Source organism: Alligator sinensis, unplaced genomic scaffold (assembly GCF_000455745.1).
Source record: "Alligator sinensis unplaced genomic scaffold, ASM45574v1 scaffold1732_1, whole genome shotgun sequence".
In the NCBI taxonomy this organism is placed as follows: domain Eukaryota; kingdom Metazoa; phylum Chordata; order Crocodylia; family Alligatoridae; genus Alligator; species Alligator sinensis.
The window spans coordinates 54020-59466 of record NW_005843688.1 but is presented as its reverse complement, the minus strand read 5'-3'; positions in this window follow the sequence as shown (position 1 = coordinate 59466).

The window sequence follows — 5447 nt, the reverse complement described above, 5'->3', positions numbered from 1 at the left end:
GTCATCTCTATGCCATGATAGGCCAATGCCATCCTTCTGTTATCTCCACATTGTGTCATTGATCATTGTCATTTGGATACAAGAATTTGAAAGTATTTTGGGCAAGGGATGCTTCTCACTATGCATTTCCTCATCTCACTTTCTTGCGTCCCCCAACCCTAACTTGAGAGGCACTCAGATATGTAAAAGACATTTTCAGGGGGATCAACTGTGGGACTTACTGAGTTCTCCCTCCTTCAAGCATTTTTTCTGGAAAACAACCAAATCTGGATGCAATGACTGAGGTGGGATTGTAATTCTGGTGCTGCTGGGCAATACTGAATCTCTGCCGTGGGGCTTAGAATTTAAGCCTAGAAAGATGATTCTTATAAAAATGTATTATGTTAAACATATCCTCTCTCACAATACATGCATTTTCTTCAAAATAATCAATTTATGAAGAAGAACTATCAATATGGGGGTGGAGGAATACATTGGTTTAAAATAGGCAGCCTCCAGGAACTTTTGATTGAAAAAAAAAAATCTCAAGTTGCTGAAACACTGCAATGTGTGGATACTTCATAGCAATTTCAGATTTCTAAAGGGAGCTGTTTTTTTTTCTTTCTTTTCTTTTCATCTTTGACCAGCTGAAGAATTTTGAATACCTTGCTATTAAAATGCTGAGAGCTTTCCACTTCAATGTCATTTTCAGGTTCTTAAATACCCCACACACTGCCCTTCTTGTCAACCAACCATATTTAATTGCGATTAAAAACTTAAGCAAAGAATCTGGAGGATCGATCTTAAACTGAGAAAAACTTCACAAAGAATGTTGCATAATTTTCCCTCTATTGATCTATCTAATTTCCACAAGAGTCCCTCTTCTTACCAACCAACCAGCCACATTGCTGTAAGTTTATTATACAAATGAATGTGAAGTTTTTCTCAGCTTGTGATCTCATCCTCCAGTGCCAGGAGTCTTTGCTTATTTTCCCTCTACTGATCTGTTTGATTTACCTTTTCCCTGCCACTACCAAACCTTCACAAGTCAAAATATCTTAGTAGGAGCTTTCTCTCTGCTCAAAGAGTGGCCTGACAGAAGTAGATCCAAACCAGTTTCTCTCTGCAGAAGACAGTGAATTTCACTGCTTTGGAAAAGCTGATCCTGCATGATGGTGTTTTATCCACATCTCTCTTGTTAGGGCTTCTGGGATTTGTTCCCTAGAGCCCAGCTTACCGCTGAAGCACAGAATCAGAAACAAACCTTCCTGGGTTCATGTATTTTAAGGCAAATAAGTTTTGTTTTGATTCTTTACTTTGATCATCTTTTATCTATTGTTTCCTACTTCTGGTCCAGAATATGTGTCATCTGCAGTAGGTCTGTACAAAGCGGCTAGTATTCACTTTGGATTTGGATTCGTCCGGTTCAGAGACAGTGATTGAATTCAGTGATTCAAATCGCTATCCTGAATCAATTCAGCCAAATCTGAGTTGGAGATTCAACGGATGCCGTATTGGCCGAATCTCTGAACTGAACAGGCCTGATCCCCCACCCACTCTCCCAGCCCCATCAATGGCTGCCCCACCTGGCTCCAGTGTCCCAGCACCTTAAAAAAAACCCAAAATAACCTGCCCTCACTGGTTCCTGCCAGGCAGGGGGGCGATCCCCAGAGCCCCACCACTACCCTGCGCTGTGTGTGTGTTGGGGAGAGGGGCAGGCTCTGCCATTAGCCCCCAGAGGCTATGACAGCTGCTGCAGCAGCTGATGAGTGCTTTTTTTGTTTTTTTTTTACGTGTAGGTTAACCTCAAAGTTACTGTGCATTAAAAAAAGGTTCAATGGGTGCATCTACACAAGACACTACTGCAGTTTTTACTACATATTTATTTAGTGCTTGTATAAGAGAAGTATTAAATAAATTCACAGTAACAAGAGTTACTACACAGTAGCACCAGCAAACACCTTTTAAGTGATACTACTGTGCAGTAGCCTTATACTACTGTAACCTTTGCCGGCGCACGAGGCTGGGCGATATGCCAGATTTCAGATCCTCAAGGTGCCAGTAGCCCTGGGATCTCCCTCAGGCAGATCTGCTGATGGGTGTCCGTGGGAGCGGGTTTGGCCCTTACCCTCACTGTCCAAGTATTTACTCCAAGCCCAATGAACAGATGGGTTTCTTTATTATATATATAACTATATACAGGAAGAGAAAGAGATTAATCAAAAAGAAGGCATATATACATATATATATTATCAATAGAGAATATTAAAACCAATCATTTGAATACAATCTAGCAATGTAACTGTAAGTGAATAATTGTAATACAGGGGGTTGTTCCCTTACAGCAGACTCCGGCACTGATTACACTCCCATGGTCATATCCTTTTGATAAAAACAAAACAGTTTCCTTTTAGAATTTAACCTCCTCTCTCATTGTAATAAATAGCAACACATTTATTGTGAGGATCTACCACTACATGATGTGAACACAGCTCCTGTTCTTCTTGAGGCTCTGAACTCCTTTCATCAGTGCTGCAGCCACTACCGGGTGTGCTGCGGCCACTTCCAGGAGTGCCGTGGCTGCTTCCCAGTCAACGTGATCGGCCATGGGAGAACACCCCCAGTCGGCAAGATTGGCTGTGAGGGGACCCCCACTTTGCCTCCCAGTCGCTGATTGATCGCTGGTATGTCAGCTCCTGGAGCAAGGCACAGATCCCGTTCCAGTGGAGGAGTGGGGGGCTGCGCCTCTGCCCCCATCTCTCTCAAAGCTGGAATTGGATCCTACTCTCCACCTTTCCCACATTAGGGGTGCTTTAAAGCACAAGCACAGCCAATCGGAGCCCTCAGTTTTCAGCAAGGGCTCTAATTACATTGCAGATGGTCCAATAAAAAGCATGCATGGTGCATAGTGTATTTTCCTGCTTGGAAAAGCCATGGCACCCAGTGCAAGCATTTGCCGGCCTTTATGGAAAGGGTACTAGATATGGTGCGTCCACCAAGCTTGCAGCCCAGCGATCTATACAGCTCTTACACTGCTCTGCAGTAGCAACTCAGCACAATGTGGCAGAACAGTGTTGCATGGTAAAAACTATCAGCCTCCTAAACTGCACCTGGGTATGTGTATACATGTGCACCTGCATCAGGAACAAATCTGCTCCCAGTGGGAGCACTTGAGTGCAGGGCTGTTCCTACCCTGCAGCAGCCAGGGGGAGCTCCAGGCTTCCCTGGAGCCAGCTCTAGGCTGACAGGGAGCAAAAGGGTCAGGCCTGAGTTTTGGAGACAGGGGGAACTGTCCTGAAGTGGGGAACAGCTCCCAGTTGCACGGATCTTGGGATCCCAAGCCTTGTGACGCCCTGTGCCTGAGAGTGGGGCTAAGCAGCACCGGGACTGCAGGGAGAACATGGGAGTGGGTAAGAAGCTGGACAACATATACACCTTGTACTGCATGCCAGAAAACATAATTAGAGGACTCTGAGCTGGGGCAAAGCCCTTGTCTTCTGAGCAGATCTGAAAGCAGCAGAAGCTCACACGTCCCTGCTGCAGGGGGATACCGAAATCAGCCTTCCCTTCAAACCGGGCTGGGAACAGCTGGGGGCTGCACCCTGTGTGTGTATACCCCTTTAAATTGAGCAGTGCTGCAGTGGGGAGAGGAGGAACCAGGCTCAGACCCACCAGCCAGTTGGGGGACCTCATTTAGCAGGATGAGGGCACGATCCCTCCCCGACCCACCCTCCATGAATCTGGCCTTCGATCCTTTTTGTTACATGGGATCTTCATTTCCCACCTAGACATGCTGATGGTGTCTTTAACAAATCCTACAGGAAAGGCCTGGTGCTGCTTCCCCCTCATGTCTCACCTCTCCTCAGTCCCAGCAGTGCTTACCACCCTGCCCACTCCCCACACTCAGGCACAAGGCATCACCCCAAGCCAGCACCATCAAGCTGGATTGAGATCCTGATCTCCACACAGGAGCCATGGACAGGTCTCCTATCCCACCCCCTGTCCTCTGTGGCCCCCCCACTGCCAAGGATTATTTGGAGCAGATTGCTAATCTAATGCCATCTACTCTAATTCTGCACCCAGGAACAAGAAACTCCAGCAAGAACTGTAATGGAGTTCATGCAACTGCTAATTTAATGAATAGATGCACCCAAGGAACAGCGTTTTTGTATTAGGACCATATTATAGGAAGAATCAATACTCTCCCCTCCAGTCCTAGGATCCTATGAATATTTTGAAACAGGCAACTGAGTTTGAGACCTTAAATCTCATTTAAAGTAAGCACCTAACTTCCTTTAGGGGTTTGTTTGTTTTTTAAACCTGAACTCAACCTGTTTAAACAGTGGTGAACAGGTATTTATGGCCCTGATTTTTTTTTTTCCCAGTGATCTGGTAACCCTCCCTTACTTTGATCAAAACACAGTATTAGGGCTTGGAGTTAATGAGACAGCTGTTTCCAAACCAGCCAAATGTAGTTAGGCACCCAACAATGCCAAAGCATTTTTGAATGTGCTAGCCCTCTGAACACTGGATCTCAAGGCTTTGGCAGAAAATGATGTGCTCTAACACAGATTAATGAGAATCTGTTCATCAATGGCATGCCTTCCTTAGCCTTGAATCATTCCTTTTGCCATTTGGAAAAAAAACACTCTGTCTGCATCACAAATAAAAATGTCTCCATAAGCAGATCTACATGAATGTTCTCCTTGGGTATCCTCTTCCCCGTGGTGCAAAAAAGGCTTGTTTCATGGCTTACTATGGGCCCAAACTGAGCTTCCTAATGTCTGTAGTTCTCATCCTTGCCCTGAAACCTTGCAGTCAGAGCCTGGAGAGAAAAAAATGATGAAGGAGCACTTGGGCAGATGTGGGCAAGGAAGCATGTTCTCAGATGGAAAGAGGAAGCGCTTTGCCATACCGAGGTTTAGACAGGATATCGCTGTATTCAAAGCTTATTTACAGTAGTTAACACATGGGCTAATTCCAGAAAGTTTCGTGTGATCAGTAGCAAAGCTGATCAGGACATTTCCCTTAAAACATTTTTATTTGGAAAGTGCTGTGTTGCTATAACCGGACAAGTTCACAAAACCTTAGTCATGTCTGTTAGACCCCGACTCCATGCGGCACCCAATGACCGGGGAGATGATGGTCCAATTGCCCAGGGATCCTGTTGCTCATTAGCCAGAGCAGGGCAGGGAGCAAATACCAGCACACGTTGCTCGCAACAGCTTTATTCAGAGCGGAGATGGCTTTGGGCGAGCTCCCTCACCAACCGAATACGGGGAGCAGCCCTGAACAACAGTTCTTTTCAATATTTATACACCTGGTCTATACATATTCACATGGATTCCACCCATGACCTTCCTGTGGTTCCACCCATTTCTCCTCCCATCTCCAGCTCCACCTGTTTACTGTTTGCTTCCTTAGCCTGGTATTGCCTATGCATTCATTCATTTACATGCCTCTCTGCT